The sequence below is a fragment of the Erinaceus europaeus genome, chromosome 14, assembly GCF_950295315.1.
Source record: "Erinaceus europaeus chromosome 14, mEriEur2.1, whole genome shotgun sequence".
In the NCBI taxonomy this organism is placed as follows: domain Eukaryota; kingdom Metazoa; phylum Chordata; class Mammalia; order Eulipotyphla; family Erinaceidae; genus Erinaceus; species Erinaceus europaeus.
This window is the reverse complement of record NC_080175.1, coordinates 31,781,396-31,806,162: the sequence shown is the minus strand read 5'-3', so window position 1 is coordinate 31,806,162 and position 24,767 is coordinate 31,781,396.

Genomic DNA, 24,767 nt, shown 5'->3' with positions numbered 1-24,767 from the left:
CTTGAACGAAATGAGGTTGCGGGTCCCTTTCTCCCAATTTATCATAGACTTAATGCCCCAAGTTACACTTGTTTAATCAAGACCTTATCCCCACTGCAACTCCATGCAGCTTCCTGGCCTCACAGAGAGAAAGTGCTCTGAATTTATCATGAAGGCAGCACAGTGTTCCTGGGATACTATTCTGTTTACCGAGTTGAAAAATAAATGGTGGCTTCTTAGTTGGAAATAACAGGCACTGCTTCATCCCTACCTTTATCCCAGTCCCAAAAGCCATTCTCACCCTCGGAAGTAAATCCATCCATCAGCTCCCCTTGGTGGTGTGGAGTCAGTTTGGGCTTCTTTAGTGTAAAGCATACAGTGTGCCCCCTGCTGGCTGAGAGCAGCCAATACACAGGCGTGCTGCAAAAATAAGTCTTCCTTCAAAACATCCTGTGAGAGGGTTGGGCGGTAGCGCAGCGGGTTAAGCGCAGGTAGTGCAAAGCTCAAGAACCAGGATCGAGACCCTGGCTTCCCACCTGTGGGGGGGGGGTCGCTTCACAGGCGGTGAAGCAGGTCTACAGGTGTCTGTCTTTCTCTCCCCCTCTCTGTCTTCCCCTCCTCTCTCCCATTCCTCTCTGTCCTATCCAACACAGACAATATCAATACAACAACAATAAAAAGGATAACAAAAGGGAAAATAAATAATAATAATATAAGGTGCGGATTGAAGGTATAGAATGATAAAGGAGGGTCAAAGCTCTATCCTTAAAGAGCTTTGAGTCTTGCAGGAAAAATTTGATGCACATATATTGTACACAGTGCATAAAGCAATGTGTTAGTTATAGAAAAATGGAGAAATCAGTTTTATTCAAGCTTAAAGGTGGTCCAGCATTTTGATAGCATCTGGAAAAGCAGTCAGCTTTTGGCTAGTGAAGAGAGAGAGAAGAGCAGCTACAGAGAGTCCTAGGGGTGAGAGAGACTTGAAGAATTGTGTGCCGTAGTCTCCTTTTATAGGAAAAGAAGCTCAGAGAGACCAATGTCCTCAATGGAAGAAGCAGAACAGAGACAGGGACCCAAGTCCTCCCACTCTGGGTGGAGAATTCCAGGCAGAGAGGGGGTGAGAAGGTGGGCTGAAGGAAGTGCCGGATATGTCAGGGAAATGGAGAAAGGATTCTGAGTCACTGCCACAAGAAATCCAATCCTACTTACTGAGGAAGTGAAATGGTCTGGTTAATTTAATTTCCTAATTAGATGAAAGTTCAGCGGGAAGGTTGCATTGTTAGAAAGTTGCTTAAAAAAAACTTTCTAAAATGTTTCACTTAACCTTTCTGCATTAGCAAATGAAGTAAAGGTAATGCATCATTCATTGATACTTTGGATCTTGTACTCTCTTGCACTATTTTAGATTGAGAAAACGTGCAGTCTTCTAGATATAGACTCTTGGAGGGGGTTATTCACATCTTTTTAAATCTAGCTTCCAGGGTTATCACTGGGGGTTGGTGCCTGCACAGCTCCACTGCTCCTGCCTCCTTTTTCTTCCTTTTTGGGTAGAGGGTGAGACACACACACACACACACACACACACACACACACACACACAGAGAGAGAGAGAGAGAGAGAGAGGAACAGAGGAAGAGAGACAGAGAGCAGAGGCAACTGCAACATAGCTCTACTGCTCATGAAACTTCTCCCTGTAGGTGAGAACCAGGGACTTGAACCTGGGCCCTCATGTATGATAACACATATGCTCTTTCAGTCACCACACCACCTGACCCCTCTTTAAGTTTTTTTTTTTCCTCCAGGATTATTGCTGGGTCTCGGTGCCTGCACTATGAATCCACTGTTCTTGGAAGCCTTTTTTTAAAAATAACATTTATTTTTTATATTTATTTTTTATTTTCCCTTTTGTTGCCCTTGTTTTTTATTGTTGTTGTAGTTACTATTGCTGTTGTTATTGATGTCGTCATTGTTAGATAGGACAGAGAGAAATGGAGAGAAGAGGGGAAGACAGAGAGGGGGAGAGAAAGATAGACACCTGCAGACCTGCTTCACCACCTGTGAAGCAACTCCCCTGTAGGTGGGGAGCCAGGGGCTCTAACCAGGATACTTATACTGGTCCTTGCACTTTGTGCCACATGTGCTTAACCCACTGCACTACCGCCGGACTTGCTCCTGGAAGCCATTTTTCCCATTTTGTTGCCCATGTTGTTGTCATTATTACTGTTGTCATTGCTGTTGTTATTGGATAGGACAGAGAGAGATTGAGAGACGAGGGGAGACAGAGAGAAGGAGAGAAAGACAGATGCTTGCAGACTTGTTTCACCACTTGTAAAGTGTACCCCTGCAGGTGGGGATCCTTATGCACTTTGGGCCATGTGTGCTTAACCGACTGTGCTTCCGCCTGACCCCGCCCCCTTAAGTTTTTAATAGCAATATACTTTCCTGTCATTTCTCTCTTCATCAACTATCCTATCCTGATATATATATCAGGATAGGATAGTTGATACTTGCATATAGACAGAATCTGATTACATTAAGGTCCTGGCTCATTTGGGTCTACTTAATTGTGAATTTTGCTGGGTTATTTAAGCTGGTTGTTGTACTGCTCTGTTCTAAGCCTTCAGTGTTATCCAAGGCAGCAGGATTTCAGCAAGAAATCCTGAAGAATCAGTGGACTTGTTTGTAAAAAAGCAGGTAGACTATTTCGCCACTGTCTGACTCACATCCAAACTCTTCCCTTGGGACCCCTCTACTCCTGGAAAGTCCTGAGAAGCAGCCTAAGCTAAATGTGGTCCCTTGGGTCTAGTTCCAGCCTGGGTGTGGTATCCAGCCTCCCAGACAGCCCTCAACAGTATCCATCTCCTGAGATTCATGTCCTGGGCTGGCTGTTGCCCTTGATTCCAGGACCCATCTGTGTGACCAATGAAATCCACTGAAATGCATCACATCCTGAGTTGGGCTATAAAGGCACAATGAAGATGTAACCCTGGTGCCTCTCTTTCCCTCTCAGATCACTTGATCTGCGGAAGCCAACTATCTTGACTTGAGCTTTTCTCTGGAAGGCCCATGTGACTGAGAACTGAGGCCACCGGGTAGGAGTCACATGAGTGAGACTGAGGCAGGAGCCCTCCTCTCACCTCTGCTCCATCGCCTCCCCCACACCCAAACCTTCAGAGGACTCAGGTCCATATCTCCACCACAGCTCAAAAGGACCTGCACAATGAATTTGCTGCTCCTAGTGACCAGTTTTTCTTTTTTTCTTTTCTTTTCCTGTCTCCCCCCTCTTTTTTTCCTTTGTATTCTCCTTTCTTCTTATTTATTTATTTTTTATTTTTATTTATTCCCTTTTGTTGCCCTTGTTTTATTGTTGTAGTCATCATTGATGTCATTGTTCTTAGATAGGACAGAGAGAAATGGAGAGAGGAGGTGAAGAGAAAGACAGACACCTGCAGACCTGCTTCACTGCTTGTGAAACAACTCCCCTGCAGGTGGGGAGCTGGGGGCTTGAACTGGGATCCTTACACTGGTCCTTGTACTTTGCACCACCTGTGCTTAACCTGCTGCGCTACAGCCCGACTCCCTGTATTCTCCTTTCTTTTATTTCTAGAACAGCAAGGAAATTGAGAGAGATGAGACAAAAGGAGGCACCTGCTGCATTGCTTCACAGCTCATGAAGCTTCTTCCTACAGGTGCGGTGTGGCGGTTTGAACCTGGGTCTTTGTGCATTGTACTGTGTACACTCTGCCACATGTGCACAGCCACATATGTGTGCTCTTTTAAGTTGCCAAAACTTCCATATGTAACAACAGTGATAACACTAACTGCTGCAATGATTGCTTAATGCTCTCAGAGAGAGGGAGCTCCCAGGCCTTGCTCCCCACTACCCATGCTATCTGAGTGGCCTAGAATATTAAATTCAGAAGGGATCTAGAGCTGAGATCATCTAGTTATCTTGTTTTACAAATGGACAAACAGAGGCTGAAAGCAGAAGATAACTTGGTGTGTAAACAAGCTGAAACTGAAATTCAGGACTGCTGAGTTAAGGTTCAGCCTTGCCTCCCTTTTCCATTCCCAGCATTTAATCAGCTTGTTCACTATTCAGTTGGTATTTATGTAGAGTGCCTACTATGTGCTCTGCACTGTGCTCAGCTCTGTGACACTGTTGAGGTTCTGGGCATTGACAGGACTCCTGCTCACAGGTTATCATTTGAATTATGCCTAATTATTGTAAGGGCTATGTGCTGAACGAGTGAATGGATGAGTAGAATAGACTGCATTTCAATCAGGAGACCCATGAGCTAGCTAGTCCTGACTCTGCCACAGATGTGCTGGGTCTCATTTGTCATTTTCTGCAAATGAAGCTTCCAGGCTGGTGTGCTGCACAGAGACTTAGATTAAGACAGAAGATCCTGGAATTTTAGGAGTGGAAAGGATCTTGGCAGGCAAGGGATGCTATAATTCTAGAGGGATAGTGGATCTCTAAAAAATCAAATGTACCTCGGGGTTTCTTCAACCAACCACACAAAACATGTTGTTTATAAACCTTAGAAGGTTTCTAGAATATTTGAAGCCCATCTGTGAGCTTCCTAGGGTTTCATAGGTCAGGAATTACTGACCTGGTCTAACCTGTTTTCTAGGTGAGAAAACCAAAGCCCAGAGAAGGAAGGCAACTTGCCCTATGCCCACAGCACTTCAGCAGCAGCAAAGTCCATGGGAACTAGGCTAGCATCTCCCCCAACCCCCTGCAAAACCTGAATTAGAGAAGCACATGGGTCACAGGCAGAGGAGCCCAGCTCCTCAAACATACAACTTGATGCTTATTTTCTATTAATGTCTCCTGAAGACAGAGTGGTTCAAATGACCATCTCTGTCTCTAGCAGGAGGTTCTAAGACATGACGATGCTTCCTGCAGTGGAGGAACTGGAGATCACTAGATGGGATCCAAAAAGTTGGTGAGAGTTGAGGGTGGTGGGAGTTGGTAGAAGCCATGAAGCCCCTAGGACAGTCAGCTTCATTGCCTCCTAGGCAGCAAGGGCTGCCTCAGCTCTGGGTAGACTGTCCATTCAGATATAGCCTAGCTTCTCACTGTGACATAAGGCACAGTGCATAAGGGCAGGGGCTCTGATGCCAACCTGCCCTGTGTGCCTGCTTGAGCCACAAGCTGGCCTCTCCTCCTGGTCTGTAGAAAAGAGACTGTGAGCATTCTTATGCCACTAGTTTATAACGAGGGTGAACAAGTTCATTTTTGTAAAGCACCTGGAACATGAATTCCTGAAAGGCATGACATCCAGACTTCTTAAGGCACTAGCTTTTATCTGCAAGGTCCTTCGGAACAGAATTTAAAGACCAAGTGGTGGTGCACTTGACTAAGCACAGGTTACTGTGCACAAGAACCCTGGTTCCTACTTGCAGGTAGAAAGCTTCATGAGTGGTGAAGTAAGTCTATAGGTGTCTTTCTTCCTCTCTCCACCACTATCTCCACCCCCTCCATTTTTCTCTGTCCTAACAAAAAAAAAATGAATAGATTTAAAAAGTTTTAAAAGAATAGAACTTAAAAGTAAAGGTTATACTTTAAATTTTATTTTTCCAAATATAAATGATCTATGAGAACAGGTACCTGTTGTAGGTTTATATGTAATGAATACACTTTGACCCACCTATGTAGTAGTGTAATCATCACTAGAATAAGGATAGATAACATCTCCATCATCCCCCAGTGTCTCCTTGTCCCTTATCCTAGTCACCCTCCCACCACAGTCAGCCCTCATACCCCATCCCACCCCCAGGTAAGCATGACCTTTGCCACCAGTGGCTGTGATGCCACCTCTCTGTCCATAAGCAGTGGTGAACTGCCTGGGTATGTGTACACACCTCTCAACACAAGTACATTTATTTGAACACTGTGTGTGCCCGCTGCTGTCAGTCTGTGTTAGGCACATACCAAGAGAGCTGAATATTTGTTTCATTTTCTGTATACAAATGGGAGACAGTGACTAAACAAGGGGGAAATGTGAGACTACTCAGAGAATCTGGGTAAGCTAGCTCTAAGTTTTTCTGCAGTTCCTGGAGCCTTTCTATAAAACTGGCATGCTATCAGAATACAACATTACACCAAATAAAGTAAGCATGAGCTGCAGTAAACTCAGCTACCTGTGAGCTCTTTGTACACTGCTCTTTCTCAGAAGTCCCCAGAGAGTTGCAAAGACTTCCAAGCTCACAGGAATGACAGAACCAAAGGGTGAGGCTTTGTGCAGCACATGACAGGGCTGTCAGATCTCCTCTAACCATGGTCCCTTTGGCAGGAGAGCTCCCTCCAGCTGGATGTGTCCACACTTACCTGTGGGGTAAACTGGGCCAGACTTGAGTTGATGGGGCAAATGTGTCTGTGGAATCCCTTTGTATCCCAAAAGCACTGTGTAGGTCTGGAAAGATAGCTCATTGGGGGACAGGGAGATGTACCTTACCAGATGTGCAGCCCAGACTCTGGTTCTGGCACCACATAGCAGCACCTCAGTGGTATGGGAAGAGCTCTGATGATGCTGTGCCTCCTCTCTTTCTCTTTGTCTTGCTATCTGCATGAAAACATTGACCTGGGGATAATGAAATCAAACATGTACAGGGCCCCTGCTCTGCAAACAACGACAAAGCAACAGAAAGCATTGCACGGTTGTGAAGGCCTGAAGCACTGCCATCTTTAAGGAAGGAATCAGTGTGAGAGTGACTATGGATGTAAATGTGATGTGAAGCATTGGTTCATTGTTAGGCCACCTCTACTGCTACTACTGTACTTACAACTACTGTCAACAGCTAGGGTGACCAACCACTTTGGTTTGCCTGAGATAGTTTCAGTTTGAGCAATGAAGGCTCTGCATCTTGGGAAAACCCCACAGTTCTGGGGAAACCAGGATGGCTAGTCACTCTTGAGTCCATTTGTTTTCAATCACCACAATTGCTCCAGCCATCACACCCTAGTCTGCTCACACTGCCCTAATGAAACAGCACAGGCTGGGTAACTTAACAGATGTTTCTTTTCTCTCCATTCTGGAAACTAAGCCCAAAATCAAGGTGCTGGGCAGCTTAGCATCTGGTGAGAGGAGTCTTTTTGGTGTGCTGTGTTTTCACTTGGCCTCTGTGTGGGCACAAGGCAGAGAGAATGAGAGGACTCTGACATATCCTCTCCTTTTTAAAAATAAACTTTAAAGCTTTGTTTTATTGATTCCCTATGAGATAGTTTCACATGAAAGAGAGCATGAGAAAATGAGACAGAGTGAGAAGGAGGGACAGAGGAAGGGAGGGGGTAGGGAGAGAGAAAGAGAGAGAGAGAGAAGTCAGAGCACCAGTCTGGGGCATGTGATGCTAGGGATTGAACCTGGGGCTTCAGGCCTGCAAGTCATATGCTCTACCAACCGAACCTTCCCCCAGATCACTCATTTTTCCTCTTAAAAGGGCATCAATCAGATTAGAGTCCCACTCATTTCACCTTAATAACCTTTGCTCAACTAAGATCCCTATTTCTAAGTATAGCAGTTTAGGGCTTCAGCATGTGCATTTGTTGTGGGGAGCATCAACTATCCAGTCCAATCACCACCATCGTAGCAGTAACAGTCTAATCAGTCCCTCTTACTCCTCTTGCCTTCGGTTTATTCTCCCCGCCTACTGTCCCTGGCCCCCTCCTGCCCTTACTCACTCCCTTCTACTGCCTTGCCCCTTACTCTGGGATCTTATTAATGCCCAGGAATTGTTTCATATCTCTGCACATGTCATCCTTCTCTCAGCAGCTTGCCTTGAACAAAGGAAAACAGACACTTGGTTTTCTTAGATCTGCAAGCTCAGAAAAGCAATTCCCAGGGTTGGGGTAGATAGCATAATGGTTATGCAGAGACTCTTATGCCTGAGGCTCCTAAGTCCCAGGTTCAGTCTCTGCACCACCATAAACCAGAGCTGAGCAGTGCTCTGGTGTTTCTCTCTGTATCTTTCTCTCTCTGCATCTCTCTCAAAAATAAAATAAAATAAAATAAAATAAAATAAAATAAAATACTTTTAAAATTTTTTCAAAAAGAAAGAAAGAAAAGCAATTCCTATTACCCTCTCTACCTGTAGTTCACCCACGCCCACTTCCTGGCTGTGGCTTCATGGACCGCCTCAGCAGTGGGCTACCCAGGACATGAGGGGTTGCATGGGTTGGGGGTGGGGAGTTCAGGAAGGTTAATGAGGCTCAGACTGCCAGTCCTACTGGAGGTGGCTGTCACCCGAAGAGTACCTCAGAGCCCTGTGCTGGCCTCTTCCTGTCTCCAGGCCATCATTAGAAATGTTAATTATTAATTATCACTAAAAGCTCTTTTTTGCTGCAGTGCTGTTCTCAACTGCTCCGCTATCTGTTCCTCTCCTCTTTCTTTCTGTAACTGAACCTTGTTTTCCTGGTTCTTCTGCTTTTCTTTGAGTCTTTTTCCTCTGCTCACCTCTCACCTGCAGGCCAGAGTGTCAGGATACCCTGGAGCAAAGGGAAGTCAGGAAGAGGCACTCAGACACACCCCTTTGCATCATTCAGGCCAGGGCACCCTCTTCTTTCTTCCCAAGTATTGAGGATTCAAGGACATAGAAGCTGAGCAGAACTTGGGTGAGAAATGGGTTTTGTTTGGTGTTGTGAAGTAGTTCTTGAGAACCTAAGAACTCTTTTTTCCCCCACCCCTCTCTACCATCAGCTCAGGCTGCTAAGGCCTAACTTTGTGGCAAGCTCAGAGCCACCTACAGATATGTTATTTAAAGGAAGCCATGGAAAAACATCTCCAAAATGTGTCCTTTATGCTGTATACGGGCCCCCTCTGTCCTGGGAAGATATCTTGGTGGAAGGGAGAGTGCTGGAAGATTCATGGGAAAGCTGAAGGCCCAGAGCTGTCACTGTCTGGTCTGAGGAAACAGGTCACCTCTTTGCATCTTAGGTCACATAATTCAGTGAAAAGAACAGGGTTTGCCATCAGGAGACTGGGATTTGAATCCTTGATTTGCCACATACCTGCTGTGTGGCCTTGGACAAATGAATAACCTCTCTGAGCCTCATCATTAAAACACAACAATAACCTCCTCCTTTCTGGGTTATTGGGAGAATCTAATGAGATCACAATTTCTAACTCCTAGATTAACCTACTGCAGGTGCTTAATAAATGTTCATACTGACTGAAAAGAGAGAGACAGAGAGATGAAAAGGAAATCCCGTTCTCCATAAAGAGAGAAAAGAACTCCTGGCCTTCCAATACGGCAGGACTGGGAGGGGTGAGTCTCTGAGCACTTGCAATGTCCCAGGAACTATGCTGCCTGGCTCTATACCCAGCAACTCATCTCATCTTCAGAACAACTCTGTGATGGATACACTACTATCATGTTCATCAGCACTAGTGACAAAGCAGGAGAGTCAGAGAAAGACAGGTCACTTCAATTGCTAGTCGGTAGAGAGCCTGTGCTAGTCAGTAGAAAAGCCAGAAAGTTCTTTTTTCAGCTTAGAGACCAGAGCTGTGCTGTCCAATCATGTAGCCACTTGTCAGATACGGTCGTTGAGTTCTTAATATGTGACAGTCTGAGTGGAGATGTACTTTAATTATAAATTATAACCTACTTGGTATAAACAGGATGGAAAACAGCTCATCAATAATTTTTATATCGATCATACATTAAAATGGCAGCATTTTGAAGTATATTGAATTAAATAGGACATGCTATTGAAATGTGCTTTACCTGTTCCTTTTTCTAGTGCTAACATGACTGCCAGGACAATGAAAATGACGCATTGTGCTTGCATACTATTTCCCTTGGACTGAAAGGCCTAGGACCTAAACTCCTAACCAGCCACTGTAGTGTTGCCTGCAGTGAGGAGTCATAAAAACACAGGTGTTAGCTTATGGCACAAACAGCTTCTACATATAGGTTGGTAGCGTCAGGAGTCTGGTGTTAAGGTGTAGCTGCTTCTGAGAGGAGGGATGCTCCAAACCTTCTAAAACCAGGAGGGTCCAGACCTAGCCAAGTCATTGACCTTGAGATTTTATCTACCTCCCTGCCACCCAGTTGAGCAGGACCAGTGAGTGGAAATAGAACTCACTCAAAGCAGATTTTTGCTTCTTATTCCTGCCTGGATTGGGGTGAAGTTTCACATCAAGTTCAAAGACACACCTATGTGGGAGGAAGTGCCACTGTCCTTAAGGCAGCCATGACAGTGGATCCCTGTGTCTCACAGGTGTTTCACAAGCACCTCCAAAGATAGGAGCTCGGTGTCTCTACCCCTGTAATGGAAATTTCTTCTATTTAGAAAACACTTCTTACTGACCCTCCCTTTACAGGGTGCTTCAATTCCATAAATAACTCTAGGCTCTATTTTTTTTTTAAACTGTGCTTCTCAAAGTTCCAGAAAATATGGCAGGGAACTCGGCACCCTCACTCCTCCACTCCCAGCTATGGAATCTAAATTTTCTGGGGTAGGGCTCAGGAGATGGCATCTCTCTCCCCTTAGCTTTCCACCCTCCCTTTTCACTCTTCTCCCCATTCCTCTCATCCCCCTCCTGCTCTTCTTTCTGTTCTTGTTCTTATACACACACACACACACACACACACACACACACACACACACACACACTGGGCTTTAAGACCCATAAGCAGGTCTTCTCAGCTTGGTGTCTAACAGTGTGATCAGTTATGACATGTGCTGCTAGTAATTTTTGCCTAAAAATAAAAGTGGCTACATTTGCAAATTATTTACTTCTCAAATGGTAGAGATTCAGGATTGCTCCTATAACAGTGTTGCCTTCACTTGTTTGTGTCCCTGGACACTTTATTGATTGTGGTGCTGCTCATCACCCATCACCACTGGCCCCTCACACTCTGTCTGTCTTCTAGGAATGTCAGTGATTGAGGCCAGCATGCAGGCTAACATGGAGGACTTGTTGCAACTATCAATATGCTAGGAACTGGGTTATCTCATTCCACCCCCACCCTCATTCTTGGAGGAGGTGGCGATCTTTATTACCTTCAGGTTATAAGAGGAGATGGACAAGGATAACTGACCCAGTTGGCAAACAAAGAAACCCAGTCCAGAACAAGACCTTGGGCTAGTAGGTATGTTTGTTTGTCTTGGCAGGCTTTAACTGTCCCACAACAACTCAAGATGTTGGAGAGATTAGCATGATTCTTATCCAGGAACTCCAGTCAGAGATTTCTGCCATTGCTCCATTAAAGGTGCCCAAAATCATAGAACACAGACAACAAGGCCAAGCAAAGGAACAGGAGGTGATTCTTAGAACTCTAGTCCCAAGCCCCAAATTGGTTCCAGGGAGCCACATTAGACCATTTGGAGAACTTCAATAGAGAAAGCCTAGAACCAAAGCCAGCCCAAAGACATGCTCTGCCAACCTCCACACCAAAAGGCCTACCCAATTGTTGGATTTGAACATTTCAACTGGAGCAAAAGCTGTACTTGCCAGCAAAAGTTGGTGAGAGTACAAGAGGCCAAGAGCAAATTTGCACACAGTGGATTCGTGTATTCCCTGTCAGGTCAGTAGGACATTCTCTCTCTTGAGACACAGAAAAGCAGGAACAGATGCTGTGATATTTCCTTCACAAACAGACTCCTGCCATCAGCTAACAAGGCATCACAACTAATGTAGCTTTGATTGTTGACAGTGATGCATTGTTGTAAATTCTTTGATTCCCTGAGAATTTGATTTCTGAATATGAGGGTCTGCTGTAGGAGGGTCTTGAGAATGTATATGTTATCTGCCCCATGGATCCCAGCAGACAAACACAGTTGGCGTGGCTGGTCTAGAGAGATCCACTGAGGGAGCCTTTATGCCTGTGGTTTCCACATGACAATCCACTGCATCTATGAAGCAACAATCATGCATTCCTTGACTTGCTCCTTCTCCTGGACCAAAGTTTCCAGTTCCCTCAAGGTTCCTCTACGGATAACCTTCAACATCTTCATTATCTAGCTGCCACTGTGAGGACATGCTCCAGTTTCTTAATGTCTTTCTTACCTTATAATGCTTAAGGTTGAGTGTTGTGCTCCAGATGGGACTGATGGATCCTGACAGCATTGAGTCCACATTCTGATCAAGGCCAAAGGCTCTATTTCCCTCAATGTAGCCATGGCTGTGTTCACTTTATGTATCATATGTCAACCACATAACACAGTTGGACCTTGCTGAAGTAGGGCCAACTTACAGAACAACAAACAAATAGGTCATTTTCCCATGGACTGCTGCTAAACCAGGTCTGCCCCATCCGGTACTCATGCAATTAATTTTTAACATAAATGAAGGACTTTATATTTCTTTCTTTTTCAACCCATCATGTTGGTTTCAGCCCTGTGTTCCTTCCTGTTGAGGTCATCTTTTATTTCCATCTGACATCTGTAAGCAGTAACACGTTGAGATCATTTCTTATTTCCATTCTGTTATCTCTAGTGGTAACTATATTTCCCAGCTTTTGTGTATGCTGCAAACTTGATTAGAACGCCTTGTACATTGCCTTCTGAGCCACAGGTAGCAATGCCAATGAGGGCAGTGCCAAGGACAGAGCTCCATGGCATGCCACTTGAGATCTCTTTTGGATTGACACAGAAAAAACTAATCAGCATTCCTTGACTGTGGTTGATCATCCAGTTAGGACTCCACTGACTGTCCTCTGACCCACTTCTCCTTTCCCCAACACATCCTCAAGGGCACCATGTAAAGCAGTTGTCAAACGCCACACTGATATCAAGATACATTGAGTCTATACCATTACCTTAATCTGCTCCCTAAGTGAATGGAATTGTTGCTGCATGTGATGGGAGAGATATTTACCTGCATGGCACCAAAACAGGAAAAAAGAAGTATATGAATAGTGTAGAATATAGGCTTTTACTGTGGAAAACACAGGGAATCCCATTTGAAATCAAAAGGTTAGTACACAAGACTCTTCTACTAGCATGTATCATCTCGCTCCTGCAAACAAAGGTTCATTTTGCTTTCTTGTGTCCCATGTATTGTAATTATTGCATGCATTTTTATTTCACTTGTGAGTCTATGCTTGCTTTTCTTTTTCTCTTTTGTGTAATCCTGTTTTACATCTCTCAATTACCAATTTAAAAAAAAAAGAATACTTAGCTGAAGTCAAGGATTGCATCTAAATCATTGAATAAGATAGTATGAAGGCCGTCGGGCGGTAGCACAGCAGGTTAAGCACACATGGTGCAAAGCACAAGGACCAGTGGAAGGATCCTGGTTCAAGCCCCTGGCTCCCCACCTGCAGGGGAGTCGCTTCACAGGCTGTGAAGCAGGTCTGCAGGTGTCTATCTTTCTCTCCCCTCCCTGTCTTCCCCTCCTCTCTCCATTTCTCTCTGTTCTATCCAACAATGATGACAACAACAAAAATAAAAACTACAACAATAAAACAAGGGAAACAAAAAGGGAATAAATAAATGTATCAGTATTTTTTTTAAAAAAGAAACTATGAAAAGCACCCAGTCCAGGATAGGGGGAGATAGCATAATAATTATATTCAAAGAGTCTCTTGTCCCCGGGGCTTTTAAGTTCCAGGTTCAACCCCTCACACCACCATAAGCCAGAGCTTATGAACAGTACTCTAATAATTTTTTTTTTTAAAAAGCACCCAATCCAGAGTCTGGCTGAATATAAGATATAAAGGGGTTGGGGGTTGTCCCTGTCTGTCCTCACAGCATATACCATATGTCTCAGAGCCTGACACTAAGTAGGAGTTCACTATATGTAAGTGGATAGACAAGTGCTTGAATGGTTATGCCACATCCCCTGAGACATGCAGAGTGTCCTAGTAAGGGCACAGGACATAGGAATGATTAGGAATGATGACACTTGACACAGAGATTTACAGTCGATCTGAGTTGAATCGGTGCATGTCTGATTCGTGTCAACCAAATCAGCTTCACAGGATTGTTAAAGCAGAACACAGAATATTAAATTACTCTGACTTCACTGGGAGGTGTTGGAGGATGTCACTTGGTAAAGGGGGCATAGAACAGGGGGTCCCAGAAAGACAAGAGCAAGAACAGAACATGGGCTCAACTGGCATCTGAGAGGGAGGCTGGGAAGTGAAATTCACTTGTTCATCTTGTCTGAGATGCAGACACTGGGTTCAGCTTGAGGGATCAAGCAAGAAAGCACTAGACAAAAGTCAAGGAGTAAAGAAGGAGATGTTCTGAGAGGCTCAGAGTTTCATAGCAAATGTCCTCAGGGTACCCAGCACTTGCTGTCATTGGGTTTAGCTTCATGGAGCCTGGGGTAGTTTGGCCTGGTTGAAAGACCTGTATCTGGAAGGCAGTTTTGACTGCTAAATGTATTTAAACATACTTTTTTTTCTTGCTCCATGTTGTAGAAACACTAATTTATCTATACTGCCCCCGTGTTCCTTCAGAACAAAATCCTTTCTTTTGTTAGTCATTATTACTCATTATTACAAACCTGCTTGCTTTGTAGTCTAAGGCTGTCTTACTTGGCAGGGATAGACTTTGTACTCAGGACGTCTTGGGTGTCTTGGGTTCAGATCCCAGCTCTGTCTCTCATAGCTGTGTGGACTCGAGTAATTTATCTGGCTCTTCCAAGTCTCAGTATCCCAACATGCCTGCAAGGGAGAATGATGGTGTCTGCCTTATGGTGCTAGTGAGTGGCTAGATTATGTGACAGGCAGTTGTATCAGACTTCAGTTGTTAGTATTAACTCTGTGTGACCTTGGACAAAAGTCACTTAACTCCCCCGAGTCTCATTTTCACTTTGATCGTAATAGTTGTTTTTTTAAAAAAGGGAGGAGGAGATATGGGGCTAGAAAACATTTTATCAAGTGTAAGCTACTCAATACATGTAAAAGCTCTTACTTCTTATAGGTTTTTTTAAATGACTTATGAAAACCTTCACTCTTTTTATATAGCCAGTAAACCACAAAGAAGTGACCTGAGTCAGGCAGTGATTAAGGGCCAGTCTTCAAAGAGGACTCTGACACCTTGAAGACTGTTGTGGCTCAAACACCCAGGTTCAAGGCCCCAGTCCCCACTTGCAAGGAGAAGCTTTATGAACAGTGAAGCAGCACTGCAGGTATCTATCTATCTATCTATCTATCTATCTATCTATCTATCTATCTATTCTCCCCCTTCTGCCTGTTTCTATTTAGTTAATTAATTAATTAATAACTACACTAAGACTGTTTTCATAGGGCCAGGAGAGAGCTGGCCCAGTAGAGTACATGTCTCACCATGCACACAGCATCTTGGGGGCACTAGGAGATGCCCCACAAATGTGGGCATAGAACAGAGGCATCTCATCCTTTCTCTCCATCTCTGCTTCTCTCTGTCTGTCTGTCTGAAAAGAAAAGAATGGAAAATATTGGCCTGAGAGTGGTGGAATCACACATGCAAAAAGCAAGCAAGCAAACAAACTGCAAAATAGTGTGAGCATTTGTAGCACATGCTTCTGAGGAAAGAGCCCTCAGCGGCTTTAATTCTATTTGCAAAGAAGTCCGTAGTTACCTAAAGTTCAAGAATGCTTCCCTGGAGTTATATATGAAACTACAAGAAAACCGTGCCCTCCCAAATTGATGGTGTGTGTGTGTGTGTGTGTGTGTGTGTGTGTGTGTGTGTGTGTGTGTGTGTGTGTGTGTGGTGTGTGTGTGTGTGTGTGTGTGTGTGTGTGTGTGTAGTGAGAATACGATGAGAATAACCAGTGCAAGAGGACATCTGGGACAGTTGTAGATTAGGGTTCATCCCTCTGTATCTTTCTTCAGCATTCAGGGATCTCAGGCCCTACTCTGCCAGACCCTGCTCATGTCTAGAGGCACCGCACATAAGCCTGAACTCCCTGTTCATTCTGTCAAAATAGCCCTGCCCATTTGCAAAAGTCTTTCATGACACTTCTAGAGAAATTCCAAACAAGCTCGTTTAGAATTATAACCCCATTTGGGCAGTGGCAAAGAGGGCTCAGGGAGACAGGGTAGTGACCAAGAGTTGATTCTCAGAATGAAATGAGCACTGTGGCTACCCCGGTGAGAGCTGGAGGATCTGAATTGCAGACCAGGCTCTGCTCAGCTCCAAGAACCCTGCTTGATGGGGGCAAAGGCATACTGAAGACAGAGTGTGGCTGGGCGTGAACCTTGGTCAAATGATAGTGTCTGTAGAGTCCTGGGCCTCCTGACTTTCTTGGATGCTCCTGTGGACTGTGAAGGTGGGAGGTGACCCTTGTGACAAGATGCCTTTAACACTCCCTCCCATCACCCCCTGTCCCCAGGCAGCCATATACCAATGTAGTTATGTACATTACTACAATGTAGTTATGTAGTGGGGGCCCAAATCTTAAATACACTTGATTTTTCCAACTGCATAACAAATAAATACTATTATAATAATTTTATTTTTTGTTGTCACTGGGACTTTACCACTCCAGGCCAACTTCTTCAGCTAGCCAGACAGAAAGACTCCATTCTTTATGGTAGAGGCCAGGACTGAACCTGGGTCCTGTGCATGATAAAGCAAGCACACTATCCAAGTGGGTAATCTTACCAGCCCTTAGGATTCTTCTCTCCTCCCCTCTCTTTTGTTCATTCCTTACCTTCTTCTCTCTTCCTTCTCTCTCTCTCCTAGGATTATTGTTGGGACTTATTGTCTGCACAATAACTCTACCACTCCTAGCAGCCTTCCCCCCACCTTTTTTCTTTTTTCTGAGCCAGTGACAGGTAGAGAGGCAGGGAGAAAGAGAGACACCTGCAGCACTACTCCAAATCTCATGAAGTTCCTTCCACATGTGGGTACTGGGACCCAAATCCCAGTGCATAGTAATAGTTGTGTACTACTGAGAGTGCCGCTGCCTAGCCCCTATAATATTTTTCTAAGGGGAAAGAGACAAGAGGAAGGAAACCCATCTATGTCACATAGCTAGTTAATGATGGTGCCAAGAATTCAAACCCAGTAAGTCTAACCCCAGAAGCATGTGCTTTCCCACTGTGACACACTGCCTCTCCAAAAGGAAAACACTCTTCCCCTCTTTGGTGCCTCTAACTGTGTCCTGAGTCCTTGAAGGGATTCGGGGTTAAGGCAGAGTTTATGAGTCCCTAGTTTGGATATCTTATCTGTCCTCAGTTTTCTCCTTTGTAAAGTGGGATTGTTTTGTGCCCTACTTTCTTACGGAATAATTGTTTGCATCAAATGAGCCCAGAGCAAAGACTTTGTAAACACTGAGCATTGCCCAATAAAAGGCACCACTATTACCATTATAGGTTGAGCAGCTCTAAGCATCCCAGCTTCCTGGGGGTGATGGCAGGCTATGATTCTGTGGGAGCCAATGACTGAAGAACTGTTCACTTGCTTCTCAAAAATCCCAGCCTCCCACTTTCTCCCACCTCATTCACCTTTCCCTCTGAGGAGTTGAGAGGAAACACTTTGTCCTACAATCCAGAGCCCGACCCATATCCCAGGAAGAGAATATGTGCCAACACACTGACCTGTTTTGCCAATGCATCCGCCCAGGTGCTCTGGCAAGCTCCCAAGGCTAGCAGTCTGGCATAGCCTGCCTCCCCCGGCCACTTGCTGCCGGTTTGCTCTCTATTCTCATTGGTTCCACATAGCGCCAGTATTGTCATAAAAAGGTGCTGCATTGCAGTTCTAAGAAACACAAACTCCAGACTTGGAACCAAGAGGTTGGGGAAGAGAAGGATGGTAACTTCTGTTGTTTCCTAGACCTTCCCTGCCCTTCCCCACTATTTGCAGCAAAAGAATCAGTGCAGAAACTCTCTCTTTAGCCCACAGTTCTAAGGACAAATGAAAGGAAGGCTTCCACATCTAAGCAGAGCACCCTTAGGCTTTCAGTCATTCTGAGATGGTTCTAGAGTCAGAGCAATTTTTTGGATGATTGAAAGGATGGAGAGAAATAGTTTTGACGCAAATCAGGGAACTAAAAATGGGCAGTTAGTGGTTTTAGGAGCCAGACCAGCTAACCCTGGGAAGGTGAATGATGGATCTGGCGGGCTCCCTGTTTGCTGGATGGAGCAGGGGTGGGGCTACAGGAAGATGTGAGGGTTTTTTAAAGGGTAGAAAAGGAATCCAGTGGGGACCTGCTTTGACAGACACAGAGATCTGGAAGGGCAACTGTTCTACCTGGTTACCTCCTGACGTATTTAGATGGGGAAACTAAGAACCAAATAGATAAAATAACTGGGCCATGGTAAGCAGCAGAGATACAGAGGACAAGAAAGAGACAACTGGATTTTTTAAAAATTTCTTTATTGGGGAATTAATGCTTTACATTTGACAGTAAATACAATAGTTTGTACACGCATAACATTTCTCAGTCTTCCATATAACAATACAACACCCACAGGTCCTCTGTCATCCTTCTTGGACCTGTATTCCCCTCCCACTCACCCACCCCAGAGTCTTTTACTTTAGTGCAATATGCCAATACCAGTTCAGGTTCTACTTGTGTTTTCTCTTCTGATCTTGCTTTTCAATTTCTGCCTGAGAGTGAGATCATCCCATATTCATCCTTCTGTTTCTGACTTATTTCACTTAACATGAATTTTTCAAGGTCCATCCAAGATTGGCTGAAAACGGTAAAGTCACCATTTTTACAGCTGAGTAGTATTCCATTGTGTATATATACCACTACTTGCTCAGCCACTCATCTGTTGTTGGACACTTGGGTTGTTTCCAGGTTTTGGCTATTACAAATTGTGTATGCAATTAGCAAAGAACATATGTGTACACAGATCTTTTTGGATGGGTGTGTTGGCTTCCTTAGGATATATCCTCAAGAGAGGAATTGTAGGATCATAGGGTAGGTCCATTTCTAGCCTTCTGAGAGTTCTCCAGACTGTTCTCCACAGAGGTTGGACCAATTTACATTCCCATCAGCAGTGCAGGAGGGTTCCTTTGACCCCACAACCTCTCCAGCATTTGCTGCTGTTACCTTTTCTGATGTATGACATCCTCACAGGAGTGAAGTGGTATTTCATTGTTGTCTTTATTTGCATTTCACTGACAATCAAAGACTTGGAGCATTTTTTCATGTGTTTCTCAGCCTTTTGGATCTCTTCTGTGGTGAATATTCTGTCCATGTCCTCCCCCCATTTTTGGAGGGGGCCATTTTTTGTTGTTGTTGAGTTTGGCAAGCTCTTTATATATTCTGGTTATTAGCCTCTTGTCTGATATATGGCATGTCAAGATCTTCTCTCATTCTGTGAGGGGGTCTCTTGTTTGGGTACTGGTTTCTTTTGCTGTGCAGAAGCTTTTTAATTTGATGTGGTCCCATAGGTTTATGCTTGCCTTAGCCTTCTTTGTAATTGGATTCATTTCATTAAAGATGTCTTTAAAATTTATGCGGAAAAGAGTTCTGCCAATATTTTCTTCTAAGTATCTGATAGTCCTTGATCCAAGGACCTTGATCCAAGTCCTTGATCCACTTGGAATTTACTTTTGTATTTGGTGAAATATAGTGGTTCAGTTTCATTCTTCTGTATGTTTCAAACCATTTTTGCCAACATCATTTGTTGGAGAGACTCTGCTTTCCCCATTTATTAGTCTGGACACCTTTGTCAAAGATTAGATGTCCATAGGTGTGGGGGCTCACTTCTGGGCTCTCAATTCTATTCCACTGGTCAGTGTGTCTATTCATGTTATAGTACCAAGCAGTTTCGATGACAATGGCCCTATAATACAATTTGAGATCTGGGAGTGTGATGCCTCCATTTCTGTTCTTTTTTCTCAAGATTGTTTTGGCAATTCTAGGTCTTTTCTGGTTCCAGATAAATATTTGTAGCATTTGTTCTATTCTCCTAAAAAATGTGGTTGGGATCTTGATGAGGATAGCATTAAATTTGTATATGGGTCTGGGTAGTATATTCATTTTGATGATGTTAATTCTTCCAACCCATGAACATGGAATATCTTTCCACTTCTTTGTGTCTTTTTCAATTTCCTTGAGTAGTGACTCATAATTTTCAGTATACAAGTCTTTCACTTCTTTGGTTAGGTTTACTCCTAGATATTTAATGCTTTTGTTGCTATAGTAAAAGGAATTGATTTCTGGATTTCAATTTCTTCTAACTTAGTGTTTGCATAGAGGAATGCCACTGACATTTGAATGTTAATTTTATAACCTGACACCTTACTGTATTTCCTGATGATTTCCAAAAGCTTCTTGCTGGATTCCTTAGGTTTTTCTGTGTATACTATTATGTCATCTGAAAATAGGGAGAGTTTGACTTCTTCTCTTCCAATCTGTATCCCTTTAATTCATTGTTCCTGCCTGGTTGCTATGGAAAGAACTTCCAACACTATGTTGAATAGTAATGGTGATAGTGGGCAGCCCTGTCTAGTACCTGATCTGAGTGGAAATGCTTCCAGTTTTTCACCATTGAGTATGATGTTGGCTGTAGATTTGCTATATAGAGACTCCACTATCTTGAGGAATTTTCCATCTATTCCCATTTTTTGTAGTGTTTTGATCATAAAGGGATGTTGTATTTTGTCAAAGGCTTTCTCTGCATCTATTGATATGACCATGTGGTTTTTGGTCTTGCTTTTGTTGATGTGGTGGATCACATTGATTGATTTACGTATATTAAACCAACCTTGCATGCCTGGGATAAACTCCATTTGGTCATGATGAACAATCTTTTTAATATACTGCTGTTGGCTAGAATTTTGTTCAGTATTTTAGCATCTATGTTCATCAGAGATATTGGTCTGTAGTTTTCTTTTGTGGTTGTGTCTCTGTCTGCTTTTGGTATCAGAGTGATGTTAGCTTCATAGAAGCTAGCAGGGAGTACTCCAGTGTCTTCAATCTTCTGGAAGACTTTTAAAAGTAGAGGTATTAGTTCTTCTTTGAAGGTTTTGTAGAATTCATTTGTAAAACCATCTGGTCCAGGACTTTTATTTTTGGGGGGGTTTTGATAACTGTTTCAATTTCATTGGCTATGATGGGCCTGTTCATGTTATCCATTTCCTCTTTACTTAGTTTTGGAAATTGGTAGGCATCTAGGAAATTGTCCATTTCTTCCAGGTTCTCTAGCTTGATAGCATATAGTTGTCCATAGAAGCCTTGCATGATACATTGAATTTCTGTGATGTCTGTTGTGATATCTCCTCTTTCATTTACTATCTGATTTATTTGGGTCTTCTCCCTTTTTGTTTTGAGAGTCTGGCTAAAGGTTTGTTGATTTTGTTCACTCTTTCAAAGAACCAACATTTACTTTCATTGATCTTTTGTATGGTTTTCTTATTCTCATTGTTATTTATTTCTGCCCTAACTTTAGTGATTTCTGTCCTTCTGGTTGCTTTAGGGTTCCTTTGTTGTTCTTCTTCTAGGTCTTTAAGATGTGCAATCAGGCTGTTTATTTGTGCTTTTTCTTGTTTTCTAATGTGTGCTTGTATAGCTATGAACTTCCCTCTCAGTACTGCCTTAGCTGTGTCCCAAATATTTTGATAGCTTGTGTCTTCATTTTCATTGAAGTCTTGAAACATTTTGATTTCTTCCTTGATTTCCTCTTTGACCCAGAGGTTGTTAAGAAGTGTACTGTTGAGCTTCCACATTTTGGGACTATTACTAATCTTTTGTTGATTGTTAAGTGTTAGTTTAATTCCACTGTGATCTGAGAAGATGCTTGGGATGATTTCAGTGCTATTGAATTTGCTGATGCTGTCTTTATGGCCTAACATATGGTCTATCCTTGAGAATGACCCATGTGGATTTGAGTAAAATGTGTATTCCAGTTTCTTGGGATGAATGACTCTGAAAATGTCCAATAGTTCTAGTTTATCTATCTCTTCATTTAGCTCCCTTATGTCTTTATGGATTTTCTGCCTGGATGATCTTTCAAGTTGAGAGAGTGGGGTGTTGAAGTCCCCTACTATGACTGTGTTGCTGTTAATATATTGCTGTAGCTCTTTCAATAGACATTTGATGTATTTAGATGCCTTCTCACTGGGTGCATAGATGTTAATAATTGTTAAGTCCTCTTGATTGACTGATCCTCTGAGCATTAAGTAGTGTCCATTCCTATCTTTTTTAATCTTATCTATTTTAAAGTCTATCATGTCAGATATGAAAATAGCTGTTCCTGCCCTTTTTTGTGGGCCATTGGCTTGAATGATAGTTTTCCATCCTTTCACTTTAAGTCTGTGTTTGTCTTGTTGAGTTAGGTAGGTTTCCTGTAGACAGCATATTGTTGGGTTGTGTTTTCTGACCCATATTCCTACTCTGTGTCTTTTAATAGGTGAATTCAGGCCATTGACATGTATTGATATCAAAGACTGAAGATATTTTAACGCCATTCTTGTAGAGTTTTAGAGTGTTCTGATATATGTCGTATTTATGATGGTCTGACTATTTATAGAAGACCTTTCAGAACTTCTTTCAGGGCAGTCTTGGTGATATTTGATTCCTTCAACTGTTGCTTGTCTGAGAAGGTTTTGATGCCTCCATCTAGTCTGAATGACAGTCTAGTAGGATATAGTATTCTTGGTTGAAAGCCTTTCTCATTGAGCACTCGATCGATATCTTGCCATTCTCTTCTGGCCTGTAGTGTTTGTGTGGAGAAGTCTGCTGCTAATCTTATGGGTTTTCCTCTGTAGGTGACTCTTTTTTTTTTCTCTTGCAGCCTTCAGGATCCTTTCTTTATCCTTATTTCTTTCCATTCTAAATATGAAGTGTCTTGGTGTCTTTAAGTCTGGGTTAATTCTGTTTGGGACCCTCTGGGCTTCTTGAATCTTTATGTCTTTGATGTTGTCTAGACTAGAGAAGTTTTCAGCTATTATGGCCTGAAGAATGCTCTCTTCCTCTCCCTCTCTTTTTTCCTCTGGTAAGCCAATAATGCGTATATTGTTTCTTTTGAAGTCATCCCATAGGTCTCTGTTGTTGTTTTCAGCATCTCTTAATCTCTTTTTGAGATCTCTTACTTCTTTTTTAGTTGTCTCTAATTCATCCTCAATCTTGCTAATTCTGTCTTCAGCCTCATTGGTTCTATTCTCTCTGCCCTCTACTGTTTTCTGGAGTTCATCTATTTTGTTTCCCTGTTCTGATACTGTTTTAGCTTGTTCAGCTACTTGTGTTCTTAGCTCAGCTATTTCAGCTTTCAGCTCTCTAATAACCTTCAGATAGTGTTTTCTTCCAGAGTCTCATTTGTTGTTCCTGTATTTCTGATTACAATTTTTTCAAACTCTTTACTAACTCCTGTGATTATTTCCTTAGCTAATGTTTGGATGTTGAACTTGTTATTTTGTGCTTCACCCTTTGGGGGGCTTTTAGCTGGACTGTTGTCCTGGTTCATTTCTCCAATATTTCTTCTTGTTGGTTTACCCATTTTATATATTATGTTATGAGTTCCCTCTCTTAGTACTTTTCAAATTACTGATCACTATTGCCTGGATTGACTTGTGTCTAAGTAAGGTAATTAAAGGGTTCACAGTGGTGAAAGTTAACAGTTGTTTCAATAGTATTTTAATCCCTGAGTTGGAGCTCAGTGATTTAAAAGCCTCTTTTTTTTCTTCTCTGTAGGCTATAGGAGCCTGAGGGCTTCTAACTTAATCACTGGCTCCTAACCAAGAGATAAAGCAGGGTGTGGCAGAGATAGTCCAGTGGTTATGCAAAGAGACTTTCACAGCCCCACAGCTATGCCATCGAGGTATAGGTCTTCTCCTGAATTTCCTGGTTAGATCTCTGTCCCCCGGTGTCCCTCCCTACAGCTGCTCCAGATTTTGAGGGCAACAGCAATGGAGACTCAGAGTTGCACTTGGTGAGTCTCTGGGAGTCCTCTCCTCCCTTCAGCTGTCCCCTTGTTGGTGGGACAGACTGGAGGTGGTGTCTCAACTGATAGAGCGTCGGACTGTTGCCAGCCACTTAGTCTCTCCCTAGGCTCCTCTCTGTCACCAGCCATGTGTTTGCACTCACCGGTGATTTGGTGGGTTCCTATAGTCATTCTAGTCCTGTCTTGTTTCAGTCCCAGGTGGTCTCCTTTGGTATTCCTAGTTGATGCGGGAGAGGAGAGGAGACTTTTTTAAAAATTAAAAAAAAAAAATTTTCCCTTTTGTTGCCCTTGTTGTTTATTGTTGTAGTTATTATTGTTGTTGTTGTTGATGTTATTAGCTAGGACAGAGAGAAATGGAGAGAAGAGGCGAAGACAGAGAGGGGGGTAGAAAGACAGACACCTGCAGACTTGCTCACTGCTTGTGAAGAGATCTCCTTGCAGGTGGGGAGCCGGGGGCTTGAACCAGGATCCTTACGCTGGTCCTTGTGCTTGGCACCACGTGTGCTTAACCTGCTGCACTACTGCCTGACTCCCCGGTTCTGTTCTTTCTTCTCAAGATTGTTTTGGCAATTCTAGGTCTTTTCTGGCTCCAGATAAACATTTGTAGCATTTGTTCTGTTCTACTAAAAAATGTGGTTGGGATCTTCATGAGGATAGCATTAAATTTGGCTATCCAAATTTAATATGGCTCTGGATAGTATATTCATTCTGATGATGTTAATTCTTCCAACCCATGAACATGGAATATCTTTCCACTTCTTTGGAGACAACTGGATTTCAAATCAGCCCCAGGAATACTTCTCCATTCTAGTATGATCTTGGATACACTTCTTTATAAGCCTAGCAGTATTTATTTATTATTTTCTTTTTAAAATTAAAAAAAAATCTTTATTTATTTATATGATAGAGACAGCTAGAAACTGAGAGGGAAGGGGTTGATAGGGAGAGAAACAGAGAGACACCCACAGCACTGCTTCACCACTTGCAAAGCTTTGCCCCTGCAG